We start from the raw sequence: 22610 nt of genomic DNA on the forward strand, positions 1-22610 counted from the left end.
TTCTGTTCACAGTAATAGTTATCTGTATATTATATTCATAGGACAATCTATCTGTAAATTTTTGTTTATAATAGTATTCAACTCTATATTTATTCAGTACATATCCATGTTCTGCACTTATGAACCACTGTATATCCTGCACTTGCTGCTATTGCACTTCTGGTTAGACCTAAACTGCATTTCGTTGCCTTGTACCTGTACTTGTGTAATGACAATAAAGTTGAATCTAATCTAATCTAATCTATATGCTAATATATCATGAAAACGATTGGCCTATGTTACAGATGAAATAAGAATGTTTAGACAAGATTTTGTTGATTAATTTTGGATAGATTATAACGTTTTTACTGTAAAAAAGACTACGGTCATATCAAATAAGCTTTTGTTCGCCAATTTCTGCTCATATGGTAAATATATAGTACGTGATGTTTTGTCAAAAATAAAGTAGGTATACTGAATTATAAACTAAGATGTTATTATAGTGTTTGTTCCAATATTCAAACTAACTAATCCTGAACTTTGAAATACATATGATAAAATGTATACTTTTTAAAAAGAAAGATTACACTTGAAATATTGTTAAAAATGTAATTGTTGTTGATTTCTATGTGAAAACTGTTTAATAAAATAGCAAAACATATATTTACAAGGTAGATGTAAGCAACATTTTAATAAGTCATTATACAGTATGAGAATTAACTAACTAGAAATGTTTACCTTGGATATTATACAATTTGCATGCATTCAAAATAAGTCCTCACATTCTTTACTTGGTACTCTAAGTGACACACCTGAATGAAAGGCTCATTATGCGGGTCATTGTCACTCTCAGTGTGAACCAACTCTCGGTGTGAACCACATCATTATTCATGATCATTCACACCCCCACACACATATTGCCTTTCCAAACAAAACGTTTCTTACAAAGTTTAAATCAATGTATTGTGTTATGTGAATGATAAGGCAGGGTGATTTTCAGATCATTTTGAAGCAAAAACTCTAGGCAACAACATTCATTAGTCAAAAATCTTGTGGACACATATTTAGTATGTGTTGTGTGGTCTTATTTCAGAAACTTACATTTTTTGTTTTTTTCAATAACCATGCATAAACATTATTCTCTCAAAAATACAATTATGTACATACAGTACATGTTGCTTACATATTATGGTAGCCCTGTTTGTGCTGAATAGAGTGTAATGACACCATTGCCATTAATATGTTTACAAGCAACTGAAAAAAGCACAAATGTCAGGGCATGTCAGAACATTTCAAGGACCCCAAAAACACCTTAGACCCCAGAGGGTTAAAAGGAAAAATGATCAAGAAAAATGTTATTACATTTCTTTGTTCAATAACATATTTGTTTGTTAGGAGTATTAAACATTTATAAAAATGTGTTTTCCTACCTGGAAGATCCCTAGAAGATTGTCTTTGAAATTCTCGTGGTTCCTGTGAGTCTGAACGTCTGAGTCTAATGTCTCATATTGAAGCCTGTAATCAAATTAGTAAAATAAAATACTAACTGATATTTTACAGAAAGAGAAATAAGCATTAGCTGTGAATACTCTGACAAATATTTAATCTAAACATGTTTCATGATTGGTATTCACTAATACAGCTTTTCAACAGTCAACGTGTGACAAAAAAATTGTAACACAAAATACCTTTTATTAGATGATGGTGTTTTCTCACTGAAGGCTGGTGGATACTCTTTAGACCGATCACTCTTTAGAGACACAGAGCTGGACACATGTGAGCCTGATCTTACACTGATGACACAAAGAACAGAGAGAAAACACTTTATTACAGGAGATACTTAGTCTCATTTGAAAAGGTTTAATGTTGCAAATAGTAATCAAATGCAGTATAGCTGTGTATTTGTTCATTTATGACCATGGTTGGATGGATGGACATGTTTAGTTACATGATCTAATTTCCATAGTGAATTTATGCCTACTTGTGGCTGCCTGTGTAATTGTGTTTCATAAATCCCCTTACATAGTCAAGTTCAATCACATACTACATTGTGGAGAAATAATACAACCCTATAATGTAATGTAAACACACAAAATACCTTTTATTAGATGATGGTTTTCTCTCACTGAAGGCTGGTGGATACTCTTTAGACCGATCACTCTTCAGAGACACAGAGCTGGACACATGTGAGCCTGATCTTACACTGATGATGACACAAAGAACAGACAGAAAACACTTTATTACAGGAGATACTTAGTCTCATTTGAAAAGGTTTAATGTTGCAAATAGTAATCAAATACAGTATAGCTGTGCATTTGTTCATTTATGACCATGGTTGGATGGATGGATATGTTTAGTTACATGATCTAATTTCCATAGTGAATTTATGCCTACTTGTGGCTGCCTGTGTAATTGTGTTTCATAAATCCCCTTACATAGTCAAGTTCAATCACATACACCATTGTGGAGAAATAATACAACCCTATAATGTAATGTAAACACACAAAATACCTTTTATTAGATGATGGTGTTTTCTCACTGAAGGCTGGTGGATACTCTTTAGACCGATCACTCTTCAGAGACACAGAGCTGGACACATGTGAGCCTGATCTTACACTGATGACACAAAGAACAGAGAGAGAGAGAAAACACTTTAGTAAAAGAGGGTCAACTGTGTCTGAAACACATCTGTGTCTTTATCTAATCCTCCACAGAAATACACACACTCACACAATTTACAGTTTTATAGTTAACGATGATTTTATTTACTTGCTTTTGCTGGTTTAACGATTTCTTTAAAGCTGCAGTCCGCAGTTTTTACCTATTTGTCGCCATCTCTGTTCGAAATCTGCAATTGCAGTTATTCGCGGAATGATCAACTTTACGTGGGTTGTGCCTCGGCACGGCACAGCGCAGATGAATCCAATGTTTTGAGGAGAAGTGTGGCTGTCAATCACCGCGCTGGTGTGAATACTGTCATTTGCAATCACAGATTTTACTTTTTGGAAGTATGACCAATATAAAAATTTTCACCGGAAAATGTCGTCTGAACAAATAAGTAACATCCACGTTTGTTCTGACCAACTAAGGGGAAAAAAGCATTGCGGTAAATTGCGCCGATTAAATCTAATGATCGCTTATCATATCACATCAAACCGTGCAAATTATACTTTGTTCTCAAATTGTTAATGTTAACAACATCAACATTGCGTGACTACATTTAATGCCATTCCAATATTTGTCCTTGTTTTCGCATGGGCCGTTTGCAGTCTCTTTTTTTCTCCGAAGTCCTAAGTCTTTCGAGTTTTACAATGGGTGAATCTCCAGTTGTCACTGGTGATTGTCGTTTGAACTTTTCTGGATCCGCCATCAAATTGATAAGTTTAATTATATCAAGTGCTGCGAGAAAAGGCTATAAATCTCCACCACCAACATCCTCACACGCAATACAGCCTTACTAGCCGAGACTCTTCTTTATGTGGACAGCTGTGACGCAATGACGCAAAGACATACTCGAATTTCCCGAGGAAATCTGCCAGTATCACTGGAATTAAAAACATTATTACAAGCTTTCCGTTTTGAATCGAGCTACGGCAAGCAGATAGTTTTGAACACTGGCTGGTTATGAACTTGCTCAAAAATTTATTTTGGATCATTTTTAACCCAAAAAAGCTACGGACTGCAGTTTTAATATACATTTAGGGAGATTAAACATGTTAAAAAAAGACTTTAATTTAAGAGAACATTTCAAGTGTTTGTTTATTGACAGAAATGGAGAGCAGAAATGTCTGTGCAAATTAAATTAAATTAAAGTATAGTTGTTTCCTAATGTCTGCCAATAATTTTATGATCTAAAATCTAAAGTCATTTATTTATATTAATTCAGCGTCTAGAAGGTTATTAACAAATTATTAACTGTGATATTTTCTAGTAAACAGGGCTTTATAGATAATGTCAGTGTTAATTTAAGAAGTTCAGAATTGAAGTTGTGCAAAGCATTTGCAAATATAAAACAATGTGTTGTGTATTCACATCAAAATAAATGAGAGCACACCGAGTAGCGAACAGAGGGTTGTTCCATAAATACGCTTAGAAAAGCGGGGATTAAACTCCAAAACCGGACTTGAATGAGCCTAACAAATAAGTTGGGGCTAAAGTGGTTCCATAAAAGGTTCACGAGTTCACATGTTAATGAAATCTGATTTAATATTATAATGCGTATTTGGCTTGCTGTCCGGGGGGAGGGCTCCGAGCTCGGAATTCGGCCCGACCCCAGAGTACTCCCCCTATGAATGTATAGATCATATATAGGTATCTATGAGCAGGGGCTCGTTCTTCGTACGTCGCTAACTCAGTTAGCTGGATTTGATTGTTGACGATTTGGCATGATCTTGGATTGTTTGGTTCTTCGACGCTCATCCTGGACTTGCTGTCATAGCAACAGGTGCGCAATCTTAAACCTGCTCGGGAGCAGGCTTATTTCATGTAAACAGGATTAGACTGCGGCTCATAAACGGAGATGATACGGGAAGTCCAGCGCAGCGCGATAGTGCACTTTCTGATATTTTTTTTCCTCGTGACTCGTGAGATTGTCGTTTACATTATTAATTTGTTGGAAACGCACATTTATTTTCGACTTGTCGGAGTCACTACAGCACAAACTGTACCCTAAGATTAATTGCGAGTGGCTCTTTCCTTTACACTATTGGAGATGCGGAGAACTTGATGGAAAGTGCTGTTTGTCGTGTCATTCGGAGTTTACCTGCCGCTTTTAGGTTTAAAAAACAGTTTTAGTTTTTTTTTTTTTTTTTTTTTTTTGGCATTTCCAAGCCACTGAAGACCCAATGTAAATCAGTTTTTTTTAAGCAGCTTTTTATTTTTTTTTATTTATTAGACTATAGCCTACTATTTATTAGACTATTTAAATATTTTTTTATGAAGATCATGCGATCATGACCATGCTGATTACAGTATGTCACTCAGGCTTATAGGCTAGACTGCCATCAAGGCCTCAATGAAGGGGATTATGTGAACAGAAAGGGGGTTCACAATGTAAATGTGCAGCCCAGTTACTATTGTGATTCTTATTCCAGATATTATTCCTAATAATATTATATCAAATAAAAAAAAAGGCAGTTGACTAAAATCTTCCATATCACAAATGTGAAAGCAAAATGGTCAGGATCTGTGTATGACTTAAGAATTTGCAGAGATTCACATTTATGCACATTATTTGAAAGTGGTAAGGAAAGTTCCACAATTAAATATCAAGCTCACTGTATTACATACACTTATGCTGATCCTAACAGAACTGCATTTCTTCATAGGTGATTATGACATGTTCCTGCCTGCAGACAGGTGTTTTAAGACCCCATTCCCTGACCCAAACCAGTTACAATGCAGCTCTGGCCAGGACAAGGGCACACAATGAAATGAACTTTGGCTAACTAAAGGGAAGATGTCAGTGTCTGAAAAGTCTGAGGGTTGCACACCTGACAGGGCCTGTGACATTGTTGCATTTGCATGTGCCATATTACACAACACTGCCAAAAAAAAAAAAATACACTTTTCATTAAATGTTTAATAAAAGACAAATATGCTTAGTTCCTTGAGTTTTATTTCAATTGTTCTTTGTAAAGAAAAGCCAGTGGTCAAGTGCCTGCAACAAGAGATATTAGACACATGCCTCATGCAACAAATAAAAAGGAAAAGTTGGCTATACACTGGCCACCTGTAGGCCTATGTCTCCTCTGTCTGTGCAGACTCTTCTGTAGGCCTTTCTGTAGATGTGGAATCCTGCAACTTATATTGCAGCCATAAAGCATACAAGTATAAATTAAGTAAAGTTATTTATGCACTTGCAGGTAGGCTAGTTCCTCCATATGACAGTTATCTGAGAGGGTTTATTCACTGTCCAGTGCAATGGAAACAAATGGACATTACAAAGTCTTATACTTTCTTTCCTTTGGAAAGTTAGAAAATGTCCACTTAAGTTAACAAGTGTTGGTGTATTATGTAAAAGTGCACAAAAGAGGAAAACACAATGTCATTACAATGAACTACACTTGGGAAAAATGTGATCAATAACTCTTTTTGAACTCTTCTTCAATACATATTTTTACATTAACATAAGTTTATCAGTTTTTACTTCCACAAGTCAAAGCAATTCATCATTACTCAAGATTTAACAGCTGAAATGACTATATGGCCTTAATTTAATGCAGCAAAAATACAGTGTAGGCTACTAAGATCTTTTTTTTTCTCAGCCTTTTTCTTGATTGCTTTTATAAACAGACAACCATTTATTTAACAGTGCCTTTCATAAAAGAGACTATAATATAACTAAAAATTACCATTAGAATATTTTTGTACTTCACTTTTATTTGTTCCCATATTCTAGTGTGGTGACTCTGACATTACAATGAACAAAGTAATTATGCAATTATTAAAATACAAAAATATAGGCTAATAAGTGATAAAAACATCTAACATGGCCACTTCTAACGGATTTAAATTGTCTGCTACTTTTTGCCAGCCCTCTCTCCTGGCTTTTGCAGACTTTGAGGTGTTCCCTGGCGTTTTGATTAAAACATTAAAATTCCGAATAAACTTCGACTATTAGTTCTTGCTCTGCTGAGGAGAAAAAAACATAGATATAATATGAGAAAAACTGTGCGCGCTCTTTGGCCACGCTGAGCAGCCAATGGCAGCGTTGCTGATCAATGTTTCCACTATCGATACATATCCCCTTTTAAGCCAGAGCGTGAACGCGCAGTTATCTCAGATAACTCAATCCAGCGATACTAATCCTATCCGGCAAGTGTGTTCGAAGAACTCAATTAGCCGGATTATGATTAGCACGATGAAATCATCTTGGATGTGTCATTTGATCTCGGATGTAATAAGCAACGTACGAAGAACGAGCCCCTGGTATCTGAATGTGAGGTGATGGGGTGGTGGCGGGATGCTGAGAAATTTGTCATGAGACAGGAGGTAAGGGAAGGCTTTATTTATACTCGCTTCTTCTTGTGCTGATTGGATGATTACCTGAACATGCTCCTCCCGAACTTTGTTACATAAAACTTCATTAATTGAAGTTCACGCAATCTCACTAATTTGATCCAGGTTTATCTAGTCTAGATAATTGCGTGTGCACGCGTTTCTGAAGCAGCCCTAGAGGTCGATCGTGGATCAAATCGATCCACCACCATTTTTTCAGGGCTGCCAACTCTCACGCATTGAGCGTGAGACTCACGCAATTGACACTTTTCACACGCTCTCACGCCACACATCCATTTTCTCACGCACAGAAAAATTGCGGAGCAAAGAGGTACTTTTAATATTAAACTAATTCTCAGCTCTTAGATTCCGTCAATTCTATTACGAAATTCAGACAAAAATACGTTTGGCGCTTGTAAATGTGACGTGACAGATCGTTGAGCGCCTCAGTTCAAGTGCACGTGAACCGATCATCTGTTACTTTTTTATTTAAAGGTGCAGTACAACTTACCGAAAGTATACATAATATCGACCAATTAGTGTTTTTCAACCACTGAAAGAGGTCAATATATAACAGCAGGAGAAAAATTATGTCACATAACGTTACATTTACCCCAGGAAAGCCATTTAATGACCATAGCATGTTAATTGAATAGAAAAAATAGCTAGAGATGAGATTTTGCTGAGCACTATATTACATATTTATTATATTTTTACTTGTCATTAAATAATTGTTATTATAACAAAAACTGCATTATATTTAATTTAATTTGTTATTTTTAACCTTTAATAATACCAGCAGATTGGGCCCTCTATGTTTACAGCATTAGGTGAGATTATTTTTTTAAATAAAATTTAAAATAAACATGTATCCAAATTAGTCAATATTGAATCAAAATCGGAATCAAATCGCAAGAATGGAATTGAAATCTTGACATTTTTGTCAAGCAATAATAAAAACTCTATCCTACCAGTCATTGTACAATGTAAACATTGTAACATGTTGTCACTAAACTTCATAAAATTCTATTTAGTTACCAAATGTTTTGACAATCACAATTACACTTATTGTGATGCGATTTTTGTTTTTAGATACAATCCCCCCCCCCCCCCCCCCCCCAAAAAAATCTCACTCCAAGCTAAACTCAAAAGTTGGCAGCCCTGATTTTTTTAGTGCAAAACTTACATTTTACAGTTATATTCTCCATCTGTAAATGTTAGAAAGTTGTGCAAATGTATCCATTTTGCTGCTAATCTTCATATTGAACGAGCGCTACTGCGCGCATGTGCGCCAAATAGGAGCGCAATAATTCTGACTAAAATATAGCCTACATTTTGCTTGGAAAATTAATATGCGATATTTTATAACACCAGAAATATCTTCTAATTATAATAATTTATCTTTAGGATGTTGGATAAGTTGCAGTGAACTTCTAGCTCATTACACTCATATATTTTATACTTCTAATAAAAAAAATTGAACAGAAGTAGCCTAATTCAGGGAAGATTTTTTTAAAGAAACTAAATATATAAAGATACAAAATATAGTTTTGGGTATAGGACCTATGCTACTTAATAAAGATGATGTATACTTATTTAGAATGCTGAGAATTACAGCTTTTAATGCAATAATTTTTTGGAGAAAGCAAGAATCCCCAGTTTTAAATGAGTGGTTAGATTTAGTTTCTAAAGTACACTATGGAGAGGATAACATGAAATTAAGAGCAAATGTATACATTTTGAAAAGATATGTGCAACTCTAAAATCAAAGAATATTCCATAAAATAAAGGAATATATAGCCTACATTAACTACATTTTTATATAACCCTCCCTCCCTTTTATTTCTAGTTATTTATTATTTTATTTATTTACTTATTTAATATTGAATATTTGATATTTAAATAATATTACTTAAATAACTATTAGGAATTATGTGTCATTATAAGAGTTTGATATAAATATGTGAATGTTAAATTTCTATTAATATTTATTTATTGTTTTTTGTCTTTTTCCCCTTAAATCATATGTAAAAGTGTCTAACTATGTACTTTTTGGTTATTGTTCTAATTATGTGTTTTTTAGGCTATGTGTTGGTGGGTATTATCACAAAAGAAAAAAAGTAGAAGGAAAAATAAGGAATATTTATTGGGGGAAAATATGATGTCTTTAAAGGAACTGCCCATTTGTATAATTGTGTTAAATGTGTTTGAAATGAAAGACATAATAAAGTACATAATATATATATATATATATATGAAGAGTTCAGATGCAAAAGCCTCTAAGTGCCATCTGAAATTTTCTTCTAGAATGATAATTTTTATCAAGCTTGTATATTTAAATTCAGTAATTTCACTTAACCCATTTAATCCCACTGGTCACAATTGTGACCACAATTTTTCTTTGCATATTTTAGTGTGAAATTAAAAAGTAACTCATATTATGAAGTACATATTCATATATAATGAAAATGTAAGATGTCTATAAGAGTTTATGGCAGGTCTAACATGATTAGCTTGTTTGGTTATGTGACCACACACATTTATTTCTTGGTACTGTCGTCTTAACGGAAGGATGACATAAAAGCTCAGAAAGGACAGGTAAGAATACTAAGTTCCTTTTTGAATAGCTTATACATTTTTTGCACATATCATCATGAAAGGGTTACCTATACATACACATTGAAATTAAATGAATACATGCTTTATTCTGTTGTGAAACTGCAGATAAATGAAGACGGTTACAATAGTGACCGGTGGTATAACACAGGGAGTCTATGTTCCCCATATGTAATTCTGTGTTATTTTTATGAACTCTCTTTCAGACTGACTTTAAGTCAAGTTTTGGATTTACTTAATAATAATAATAATAATTAATAATTTGTTACATTTATAAAGCGCTTGGGTACTTAAAGCGCTTCACATATGGAAGGGGGAATCTCCTCAACCACCACCAATGTGCAGCATCCACTTGGATGATGCGACGGCAGCCATATTGGACCAGAACGCCCACCACACACCAGCTTACTGGTGGAGAGGAGACAGTGATGAAGCCAGTCAGTATATGGGGATGATTAGAAGGCCATGATGGACAGAGGCCAAGGGGCAAATTTGGCCAAGATGCCGTGGTTAAACCCCTACTGTTTTTCGAAGGACATTCTGGGATTTTTAATGACCCCAGAGTGACTCTCTGAGCACCGTCCTTCTCATCCGAAGGACGGTGCTCTTTGGCAGTAGTGTCCCCGTCACTACACTGGGGTGTTAGGACCGACACAGACCACAGGGTGAGCGCCCCCTGCTGGCCTCACTAACACCTCCTCCAGCAGCAACCTGGTTTTCTCAGGAGGCCTCCCATCCAGGTACTAACCAGCCTCAGCCCTGCTTAGCTTCAGTGGGAGACCACTCTTGGGCTACAGGGTGATATGGCTGCTGGAGTTGGATATGCTCTGTCTTCCAGAGACTGGGTTAGGTCATGGGCCAGTGTAGTGATGGGTTTGGCTGAACAAGCTGGTGTTCCAGGTGGATGCATCTTCAAGCATGACATGCCTGGACTCTACACAGTGCTGTGGTCAACAGTTGGCTGTTCCACAGAGATGTCATGAATTGTGACTATGATCTCCTTGGATTTCAGCAAGTAGTTGCCCAAAGTCTCCTGAAAATATTTGGTACTGCACCAAAAGGACAAGGGAGGCCATCCTCAATGTCAGCTGCTGTGACTGATATACCCAGGTTTGATGGTGTTGCCCACTGGCTGATAAACACAGGTAGGCAGGACACAGTTGTGATTTTTAAAAAAATATATAATTCCACTGTTATTTCTTTAGGAAGGTGATAATGAGTTCCACACCAGCACACAGTTGTGACTGTTGATTGATAATTTTTGTGATGCCTTCCTGTTATTCATGAATTGTTACATGTTCCTTGGCATTGTTACATGTTTCCTACCATAGGCTCATTTTTAATCATTTGTTTATTTTAATTTGTTTATTTTAATTTATTATTTTATTTCTGTACGTTTTTTTTTCTTTTCATTTTGTAATTTTAAGTATTTTGCATCATTTATAATGATTGCATTCTAAGCAATTTCCTATAATTTATTATTTCATCATAATTTAATTAAAATATTTGTGCCATGTTGCTGCATAGGATTGCTATTTTGTCATTTTTTAAACTGGGCCAGACAATGTTTAACTATTTGTTAATCGAATAAATCACTTCAACAATTTAATTCTGTCTTCAAACTAATTTCTGGAGATTTTTAATTTATTATATACTCCATAGACTTAGACTCCCTGTGTTCTACCACCGGTCACAATTGTGACCAGAGATAAAACTCTTATTTTCATGGACTTTTCAAATATTTTTTTACATTATTGACATTGATTGTTTAATATACTTGCAAATACCACACAAACTCATACATTTCATCTCTGGGAAAAATTTGGGATTAAATGGGTTAAATGGCAATGAAAATGACCTATTTATTGTCATTTAAGTGAAATTACTGAACTTAAATATACAAGCTTGATAAAAATGATCATTCTAGAAGAAAATTTCAGATGGCACTTAGAGGCTTTTGCATCTGAACTCGTCATATATATATATATACAGTGAGGAAAATAAGTATTTGAACACCCTGCTATTTTGCAAGTTCTCCCACTTTCAGGGGTCTGAAATTGTCATCGTAGGTGCATGTCCACTGTGAGAGACATAATCTAAAAATAAAAATCCAGAAATCATAATGTATGATTTTTTAACTATTTATTTGTATGATACAGCTGCAAATAAGTATTTGAACAGCTGAGAAAATCAATGTTAATATTTGGTACAGTAGCCTTTGTTTGCAATTACAGAGGTCAAACGTTTCCTGTAGTTTTTCACCAGGTTTGCACACACTGCAGGAGGGATTTTGGCCCACTCCTCCACACAAATCTTCTCTAGATCAGTCAGGTTTCTGGACTGTCACTGAGAAACACGGAGTTTGAGCTCCCTCCAAAGATTCTCTATTGGGTTTAGGTCTGGAGACTGGCTAGGCCACGCCAGAACCTTGATATGCTTCTTACAGAGCCACTCCTTGGTTATCCTGGCTGTGTGCTTCGGGTCATTGTCATGTTGGAAGACACAGCCTCGACCTATCTTCAATGCTCTAACTGAGGGAAGGAGGTTGTTCCCCAAAATCTCGCAATACATGGCCCCGGTCATCCTCTCCTTAATACAGTGCAGTCCCATGTGCAGAAAAACACCCCCAAAGCATGATGCTACCACCCCCATGCTTCACAGTAGGGATGGTGTTCTTGGGATGGTACTCATCATTCTTCTTCCTCCAAACACGTTTAGTGGAATTATGACCAAAAAGTTCTATTTTGGTCTCATCTGACCACATGACTTTCTCCCATGACTCCGCTGGATCATCCAAATGGTCATTGGCAAACTTAAGACGGGACTTGACATGTGCTGGTTTAAGCAGGGGAACCTTCCGTGCCATGCATGATTTCAAACCATGACGTCTTAGTGTATTACCAACAGTAACCTTGGAAACGGTGGTCCCAGCTCTTTTCAGGTCATTGACCAGCTCCTCCCGTGTAGTTCTGGGCTGATTTCTCACCTTTCTTAGGATCATTGAGACCCCACGAGGTGAGATCTTGCATGGAGCCCCAGTCCGAGGGAGATTGACAGTCATGTTTAGCTTCTTCCATTTTCTAATGATTGCTCCAACAGTGGACCTTTTTTCACCAAGCTGCTTGGCAATTTCCCCCGTAGCCCTATCCAGCCTTGTGGAGGTGTACAATTTTGTCTCTAGTGTCTTTGGACAGCTCTTTGGTCTTGGACATGTTAGTAGTTGGATTCTTACTGATTGTATGGGGTGGACAGGTGTCTTTATGCAGCTAATGACCTCAAACAGGTGCATCTAATTTAGGATAACAAATGGAGTGGAGGTGGACATTTTAAAGGCAGACTAACAGGTCTTTGAGGGTCAGAATTCTAGCTGATAGACAGGTGTTCAAATACTTATTTGCAGCTGTATCATACAAATAAATAGTTAAAAAAATCATATATTGTGATTTCTGGATTTTTTTTTTTAGATTATGTCTCTCACAGTGGACATGCACCTACGATGACAATTTCAGACCCCTCCATGATTTCCAAGTGGGAGAACTTGCAAAATAGAAGGGTGTTAAAATACTTATTTTCCTCACTGTATATATATATATATATAGAGAGAGAGAGAGAGATAGATAGAGAGATAGAGAGACAGATAGATAGATCTCTCTCTCTCTCTATATATATATATAATATATATATATATATATATATATATCTATCTCACTCACTCACTCACTCACTCACTCATTCTCTCTCTATATATATATAGCTCCATTTCCTTCCGGGTGATATATAGAAGTACGGATGTGCTTTACATCTCTTTCTTGTAGAATAATTAGAACTCCGTTGACAGGAACTGAGGCCCATTGTCAGTAACAATCTCCAGAGGATTCCCTTTTTGGCTGTACACTGACCTCAGACAACAATTAATGGTAGATGCAGTCACATGAGGTGCAAAAGCTACCTCTGGCCATTTTGAATGGTAGTCAATCAATGTGATAGTGTATCTACAACTAACAGGACCAATGTCGAAAGGACCCACCACGTCGATGCCCAGTTTCTGCCACGGAGCTACTGGATAGTCAACTGGGGTAAGTGGTGCATGTGTGGTTCTAGCAGTTTTATCATTGAGTTGGCAGGTGACGCAGGTTGCAATTGTGGACTGTACCTGTGAATCCATCTTAGGCCACCAGTATAGCTCCCTAAGCCGTTGCTTGGTTCTCACAATGCCTTGATGGCCATCATGAGCGAGCGAGGGTGACCAAACGTGAACGTAAACTAAGTGGCACAATCAGCCTGTGTGGTCCTCTTAGCATATACAAGTCCAAAATAGACAGTTCATCTCGTATTGGAAAGTACCTGGACATGTCAGGATGTAGGGCTTTGGGTGTAGCGGGCCAGCCATACTCGATGTATTGGCGAAGTTTGGGCAAGCTCAGGACATGAGGAGCTTTCAGAAGCAAACTCGGCCACAGGAACAGCTGACAGGAGTGTAGTGATAGCAGCAACAGTTTCGGGTTCAGAATCAAAGTCAGAATTAATTTAATTTGGCAATGGAAGACGCAAAAGGCAATCCGCTACCTGGTTGTCAACCCCTTGTCTGTACTGCATAGTATAGTTAAAGTAGAGCAGTCTGGCAGACCATCGTGCTACTCTCAGTCCAGCTCGTCCCATACCTTTAGTAGTCAAAAGGGTAGTTAGGGCTTGGTGATCTGATCTTAATTTGAAGTGTTTGCCCCACAGGTATGTTCTCCAATGCTCAATGACCCAAACACAAGCAAGGCCTTCTTTTTCAACAACAGAATATTTCCTTTCTGCCGATGTCAAGGTTCTGGATGCGAAAGCCACGGTCCTTTCTGACTTATCAGGATGCCACCTATGCCGTAGTCTGAGGCATCTATTGTAACAATTGTGGGCAAAGCAGGATCAAATAAAGCCAATGCAGAGCTCTGTGCAATCAGTTCTTTTACTTCCTGGAAACATTTATGTGCTTCATTAGTCCATGCAAAATTTGAATATCCTCTAAAGACATCTCTCATAGGCTGCGTAGCTGCGTAGTTAGGAATGAATTTAGCATACCAAGCGGTGAGGCCTGGAAATTATCTTAGTGTGGGCGCATCCGAAGGTGGTGGAGCATTACATATTGCTTCCAAGTGGCTGTGATCTGGCATCAGTCCCTCTTTGGAGATGGTATGTCCCAGAAATGTGAGCTTCTCCTGGCGAAATGTACATTTCTTTTAGATGCAGACCTGCTTCTTGTAGTTTGTGCAGCACTATTTTTAGGTGAGCATCATGTCTAGTAACAGAGTCACCAAACACAATTATGTCATCCAGATAACACCGGACGCCTGTAACACCCCTGAGAATAGTAGACATCAGTTTTTGCACAAGTTCAAGGAATATATTAAATCCATGCCCATAAGTGCGTTTCCACTTTTCACAATATAGAATGTGGCAGGTACTGAATGTTCACCATGTCGCGCAGACGTCTTAATACATCCCAGCACTGGAAGGTCATCTTTTGAAGATGTGACAAGACGCACATCTGACTGTTCCAAGGGTAGTTCAGAGAAGTATTGCTTATATATATGCTCTGGAAGCAAAGATACGGATGATCCAGTATCAACAATTAGTTCTTGCATCGTAGTACCAGAAAATGTGCCCATTTCAATGTCACACACAATTTTGTTTGCAGCAGCAAATGTGTTAATCATGTACAAAACAGTCAGTTCAGGGACTTCGATTTATCTGATGTCCTGTCTTCGTCCAGAGTGGCACACCACAGCGTTCACAAATTCGACTGCTGTGCACTTTCTCCACAATTTGATCTCTTAGCATTTCATCTTCTTTGACACCATATCACAAAGCGCGGCTACATACTGAAGTATATTTTCGTCATGCCTTTGCTCCCTTTGACGAAATTTATGTCGCTCAGCAATGACATTAACTTTCGGTACAAATTGCGTTCTGAGAGCCGTAAGAGCAGATGCATAGGTTGTACCGGTATTAGGAAGAGTGTAGAAAATTCTCTGTGCTTCTGTGCCCAGGCAGTGAAGCAGTGTAGCACGCTTACGAGTATCAGGCCAGTCATCTCCCTCAGCATGAATCGCCAACAAGTAGTTCTCAAACATTTGCGTCCATCTCCCAAACGGAACTGCAGGCTCACCAGGACATTGTAAGTATGTAGGAGGAAGATGAACTGCCATCCTCGTCACCAATTTGTTGTGTAATCACATCAAAATAAATGAGAGCACACCGAGTAGCGAACAGGTCTCTTTACTTTTCATTCTCCATAAGCACAACAACCTCTTCCTCTCCACCTTCCTACTTTCATATCTAGAACAAAATCTCCATCTAGTGGACATTCATCAATTAGCAACGTAATAAGAGAACACAACACAATGCTTAAAGTTTTGTTATTGACAGGGAAACACAAAGTCCAGTCGAGTTTAAACTGATAGTGTGAAAACAGACGCAGTCTTACCTGTGTTTCTCTGAGAGACTCGTCTGAGAGAGAGAGTCCTTTCCTCTTTCCTCTGACATACTGCAGCTAAACTGACACTGAAAACTGATCAGCACTGCTTTCTGGAAACACTCAATCCTTCAGCATCACCTGGAAATGACACCATTTTACACAGATGAAGAACATCTTATTTAAGACAATAATGAAGAATGCTGAGTTATCATCAACAACAGCAACAGCAAAAACAATGTATAAAATAAAGTGAGTTACAGACAAATATATTGTCATGTAAAATAACTGAATGGTCTTAATCATTTCTGATTGATTAATGAGTTTAACTGACTCTAAATATGAATTCATTGGGGAACAGAAATTTACACTGTGCTGGGAAAACTGAACCCAATTTGTTATATTCTCTATTACAGTACAATATAATTTTACAATCATATTTACCCAATCTTTATTAATTGTTGAATCGTTTGTCATTTAATCACTTCAAGTTCACAATTATTGTTGATTTAATTCAAATTATCCTTAAAAAAGCGTTTGAGTAAAAGTAACCTGAATTATAATATACTGTATAACTACTAATCATAATTGCTATATATGAGCTGAAATATTCAGTGTAATAACAGCAGATTGTCGTTCACTGACGTTAGGCTTCATCTCTGTCTACTGTAAATGTCTGCTTCAAAAATACTTTAGATTTCACATCACAAAATCAACAGCCAAACTGAAGAGAAAATGGGAGAAAACTTTCAAAAACATATTTGTTTTCAATAACCTTTTCTCAATAAAACTTTTTGTGTTTTAACTTCAAAAGATTGTAATTTCTGACAGATTCTTCGTCTGTTCGGAGTAGCAGAAGAACAGCCTTCTGTAACTTCAAATTCAAATCACACTTAATATACAATATGAAGTTCCTAATAATTACAAATGACTGTAATGGAGAATGTATTAAACTTACTTGCAGTCTTGTCCACTAAGAAGATAATTTATAAAAAATTTAAACTCAGTAACGCTTATCTCTTGCTGGTCTCGATGGATTGTGAATTAAACACATAAATGGCCGCGAGTGTTATTAGTGAGCAACAGGTTTAGGTGTCAACAGGTGTTGTAGTGTCATTTTCCTCTTCTTCGTGTGTTTTACAGGAGGGTTTGGAACAGCTGAACAGTTGCACACCGACACCTACTGCACTGGAGCCAGAGCCATAGAGAGAAAGAGTTGCGACACTCTTTGATGTCGCCGCTATGGCTGTCACGTGGTTCATGTAAGCCCCAATAGTTCCAAAACATACGCTGGCTGTCATGTTCTTCTATGGGACAGACAGCAGCGATTGTATTATTGAACGGTAAATATAAAATAAAACACACACCCAAGTACTTTTTCAGCTGTTATTGCATTATTGCATTTTGTTAATGTCAGTTTTGCATTTGGAGATAAGTTTTAGACTATATTTTTGGAGGGAAAAGCTAGTGTTCATGTTCGCATGGGTAGTAGCACTGGCTTTAGCGGCTCTAACTTAACTTTTCCATTATCATTCATCTGATGATGGACGTCTCATGATATTTATTTTAGCACAACTGGGCTGTATTAGGCTATTGATTCCCATGATTTTGCTTATAAATTCCGATTCAGCCATTAGCCTAGCTTTGATCACGCAAAGAGGTCTGCGGTGGCGGTCCGTTCAGAATTCACTAGAAGCTAGCTCACTTCTTCTGATGAAAGTGGCCACCCCCAGGACCACAACGTGAAACATGATCATGTTAAGACTAAGAATGTAATTTTAAGATTAAGCCATACACATATTATCAAAACTATAACAGATTAAAAACGAATTTACGCTTTTATGTTTGGGTCTACAGGTAAGTGCAGAGTGAAGATTTTCCTCTATGGCTCTGGGTTAGTGTACAGAGTAGGCTAAGAGTAAGGGTAGCTGTAACTCAATCCAAGTAACTTAAGCAATTCACTAACAAAACACTTGTAACTTATGTTACAGCTATTGAGAGTTGAGACATCAATTAAGCATGGCTGATACAAATGAAGGTTTTCAAATAAAATACGTTTTATTAAACAATGACAGACAACAAAAAATGTGTGCTTGTGTGAGTGTGTGTGAACAAGAAAAACAAAAACCAGGGGCAGGTGATCCATGAAACAGACAGGTCTGGTAATGGCCATAACAATCCTAGATGTCCAGCATTGTTCACACAAGCTGCTTCACTCAAGACAACAAAACATAATGAAAAGTTAGTATATCCCAAAAAATTTAATTAAGATTAAGATTAAAATGAATTAAGTCGCTATAAAGGTGGCAGCGATTCATTACCGAGCTCTTACTGTCACAGCTGACGAAGTCGCGCTAGCTAACTAGCAGGCAGTGCTTGAAAATTGGTTGAAACAACCAACATAAAATATAAATAATTACGCCGTGCATATACAAATGAAGACCAGTATAAGCATCGCAATTCGCAAAGGGCCTCTGATACAATATAGACAGTTGACAATTCAAAAGAGGTCGATATTTCAGCAATTTACCTCTGGAACAACTCGACGCGCAGCAATGTAAGTGAATGGTGTCCCAAAGTGAAGGCTGCGTCCTTCGAAGGCCGTATTTGAAGGCCGGATGGCCGTATTTGAAGGCCGATTGCGTCACCGCGGCGCGACGAAGGACGTCCCAATTCAAAGGCTGCATCCTTGGAAGGTCGCATTTGAAGGCCGATTGCGTCACCGTGGCTCGATGAAGGCTGTCCCAATTCAATTCTCCAAACTTCGAAGGCCGTGTTCAAAGGCCGGTTGCGTCATCGCGCCGCGACGAAGGCTTCCCTGATTCAAAAGCGACGCCAAATGCACCCTTCGTTTCCCCGTGAAAAGAAGGATACATAAACGGACACTTAGCGGCCTATTCTACCCAAGCGTGCCGCACAAGCCCTGAAAAGTGAAGCCAAAACGTCTCGATCGCCCCCCGGTGACTGGTCCTAGTATAGGTCATAAGCCCCGCCTCCCCATGTTATTCAACGGGACGTGAGCCCAACTAAACAATTAAATTACACTTCAAATATCTTTTTTCCAAAGGTGGTTTCTTTCATTTGCTGTCGTTTTTATCACTCTGATGTAAGTTCAAGTGTCTGTTTCAAAAATAAGTTGATTTTTAGTTAGTTACGTGATGCGGTGGTGTAACGTCATGATTGACAGCTGTGATTGACAGGTTCTCGAGCGAAGTAGTCACTGAAGCACCAACGGACATTTTTTTCGGGATCTTCGGAGGACTGAGGAGATTGTATTTACTTTATTTTAACAAGCCTCTTGTCGTACTGCAATAAATTTTTTAAAAAGTGTGCAGAATCCACTCTCCCTGAGTGCATTCTGCGAGAGTGAGGGCGGAGCGTTGATTTCGCGGCTTTACTTCCTGCTCACTACTGCGCAGGTCTGGTCCCGAGATCGCTACTGCGCAGACTCAAGTTCCAATATGTCAGCGCCATATCGGGACTCTGGCGGCTTCAGTTCTCATCAATGGAAGAGAGCGAAGGGGCGTCGTCCATCTTTTTTTACAGTCTATGATTCTACCCCATAAGTCATTGCGCGCCGTTGACGACAGCATTTATTTATTTATTTTTAAAGGCGGCCGAGACTAGAGATCCGTGGTGGACAGCAAATTCACATTTAAATGTAGCCTAAGTATTATGTTTTCATTTACTCAAATAGCTAGCGAAACCAGAGTTACATTTTCTTATAAACTTCTTCTTAACTCCTTTGTCACCATTGCGTGGCTTCATTTATCAGGTAGTTTTAGGCAAAACTTGTGGTAATAACGTTATTAGTTTAACGACCTATTTGTAATATTTGTGTATTATAAGAAATATCACTCACCCAATAAAGCCCACAACAATAAGAAAAGCAGTAGATAAGGCAATGGGGTTTCACTTTTATGTGTTTTTGTAGTGCTGTCATGCAAGCTATGTGGTTTTAACCAAATTTTAGTATACGGAAATATGATTTCTTAAGTATTTTGTATGCATGTCTTGATGTGTCATATTTTGCAGTGTTAACAATGCACTTAAGATTGCTCCTCTGTGTTAAGTACCCTTTTCTGCTTTTTTAGAACAATTCAGGAAAAAATGGGTCTATATATATTAAAGAAAAGTAATACACACATCTTTGCTGAAATGTATTGTCCTGTTGTTGTTAACAAGCCATGGTTAATTTGCTCTGCCTTTAGGATTGCAAGTGTCCTCCTGGGACAGGAGAGGGTGTGAGTGGGAAACCCACTGCTGCAACTTGGCCCTGGTTTGTCCTCATGGATGAGGTGTTGGGACAGAGGCATTGCACCAACCCCCCTGTCCTCATCGCCTCAATCCCTGAGGACACACCAGGGCCGAGTTCAGCAGTGGGTGCCCACGGTGAGGAGGAGCCAGGGGCAGCAGCACAAAGGCGGCGAGACAGGACGAGTTTTTGGACTTGATCAGAGAAGAAATGCAACTACAGAGGGAGGCAGCGGCGAGGAGTGCACAGGAAAGAAGGAAGAGGATGGACAGGCTGTTTTCTCTTCTTGAGAGAATGATTGAAAAATATATATATATTTTCTACATATTCTTGTTTAACTTTTTTCACTTTTATTTTTTAAAAGAAAAATGATGTACATTTATTTTTATGCAACTTTAATTGTGTAAATAAAAGAGAATGAATTGTTCTGGACATTGTTTATTTTTGTAATGACAGTAATACTTTCTGCATGAAACAAATTCTATACCTTTTTATTTTTTCAAATAAAATTGGTAAATGAAAATCATTTGTTCTTTAGGCTACATTAAAGTACTTTTTCCAACTATTTACAAAATACGTTAAACATATCAAAATCAACATAAACATTTAATTTTACAATACATAAAATAAGAAAAAATTGATGTAGACTCTATTGAGCTGAGCTGCTGGACCGGGATGGGCTGCCCCTGGTAATGCCTCTCTGCTGGTGGGACATCATCTGGGATGGTCTCCAGAGTGTTAAAGTGCATATTTCCACTATCCACTAAGTTGTCTACCAACAGGTTTGCAGGGCTGATTCAATCGACGGCTTTCTGAAAAAAGTACTTTTAATAACTACTGCATTTATATTAGGCTACTACTGCATTACTGCGTAGGCTATGTTGCATTTTACTTCTGTATATTTTCAATATACAGTAATATCTGGTTGTTACATTATATACTTTTGTGTAGTGTAATGTAATCACATTGTGATGTGAGGGAAAAAAGTACTTCAGGTTACTTCACATTTGTAAGTGAATACCTATTTTTTACAGTCTATGGTGAATACTTAACTAAGTATGCAGTTCCGAAAATTAAAGTAACAAAATGTAGGCTTATTGTCACAATATTAACAAATTGTTGCTAACTACAGCAGCGTCCCATATCAAAGGGCGCATCTGAAGCGTTCGGACCGGTCTAGCCTACGAAGGATTGTTCTTGTCGCCTGGCAACCGTGACAGCTGCAGACGACGAGCGCGAGAAATACTGGACTTTTTATATTAAATTGGGTTTTGTATTCAAACAGGGCTAAACCGAAAATACATGATCCGGCAGCGCCGGGGCACACCATGACCTCCAGTAAAATATAAAACATAAAAATGACAATAGCCAATTCTGGCTCCATAGCTGTTTGATCAGGATAGCAGCTGTCCTCTCGCACCGTTGCTTGGCGCCAGGAGCGGTGATCGGGAACACCTGGTTGCACAATTAGGAAATCCTAGGAAGGCTACATGGTGCGTCCTTCAGAGGACGCATAGGCTGCATCCTTGAAGTCTGCGTCCTTCGAAGGATGCAGCCTTCAACATTGGGACACAGCTAGCGTTTGGAACTAATCCGATCTTCATATCCCGGAAGTAGGCGGTTAAAAGCGCCGCCATTTTTTACAACGGAGGTCTATGGGAGTGTCGCAACTCTTTATGGCTCTGACCAGAGAATGTCTAATAGGAAGAGAATTGGCACTCTCTGCTTACTTCCGGTTTCTGGACTGGCTGCAGTAACACGTCTCTGTCCATGCGGGGGCGCTCGCAGGCGAGTGCAGAATGAATGGAGGTCTATGGCGAAAAACCCTCAAAATCCACTTTTCTCAGGATATCATTTTTTGTCTAGTAATTTGAATGTTGTATTCGAAAGGAGATGCAAAGAAATTACACATTGCTGGGTGTTATATTTTTTAGAGTCACTTATTTGGTTTAAAAAGTCTTTTAAAATGTCAATGACGTCAGAATGCTGACGTCATTAGCAGAATGCTAGCGTGTTATGAGCAACAACAACTCAACCTGTAAGAAATCGAAAAGAAATAAGTACTCGTTCATTCAACTTTCGACCTATAACCTATGTTGAACTTGCAAAGCCTACAATAAAATCTGAGATTTCTCAACGGGAATCGGGTGAAAGAGACACATTTAGCCGTTTAGCCCCATAGACTCCCATTCAGTCTGCACTCGCTCGCGATCACCTCCAGTGGAATTCTAATGGAACTGCAACCAAGATCGATACAATGGGGCTAATAGGAAGTGCCAAGGCTCTCCGTAGACGGGCTCTGCT

The 22610-nt window shown here is 38.0% G+C and overlaps 2 protein-coding genes and 1 long non-coding RNA gene across 3 annotated transcripts in view; 2 read left to right on the forward strand and 1 right to left on the reverse strand.

Annotated features, from left to right (window-relative positions):
• LOC311291359 (uncharacterized protein) overlaps positions 1-22610 on the forward strand; it is a 796365-nt gene that overhangs the window by 559051 nt on the left and 214704 nt on the right. The gene's annotated exons all lie outside the window — the stretch shown is intronic.
• LOC311291423 (uncharacterized protein) overlaps positions 1-22610 on the reverse strand; it is a gene marked incomplete at its 5' end in the record, with an annotated part of 543326 nt that overhangs the window by 462441 nt on the left and 58275 nt on the right. The gene's annotated exons all lie outside the window — the stretch shown is intronic.
• Positions 4300-5582, forward strand: LOC311291368. Its single transcript, XR_014627553.1, has 2 exons — positions 4300-4423; positions 5307-5582. It is a non-coding gene; the product is annotated as an uncharacterized lncRNA (long non-coding RNA).

The sequence above is a fragment of the Rutilus rutilus genome (assembly GCF_951802725.1).
Source record: "Rutilus rutilus genome assembly, chromosome: 6".
Taxonomy (NCBI): domain Eukaryota; kingdom Metazoa; phylum Chordata; class Actinopteri; order Cypriniformes; family Leuciscidae; genus Rutilus; species Rutilus rutilus.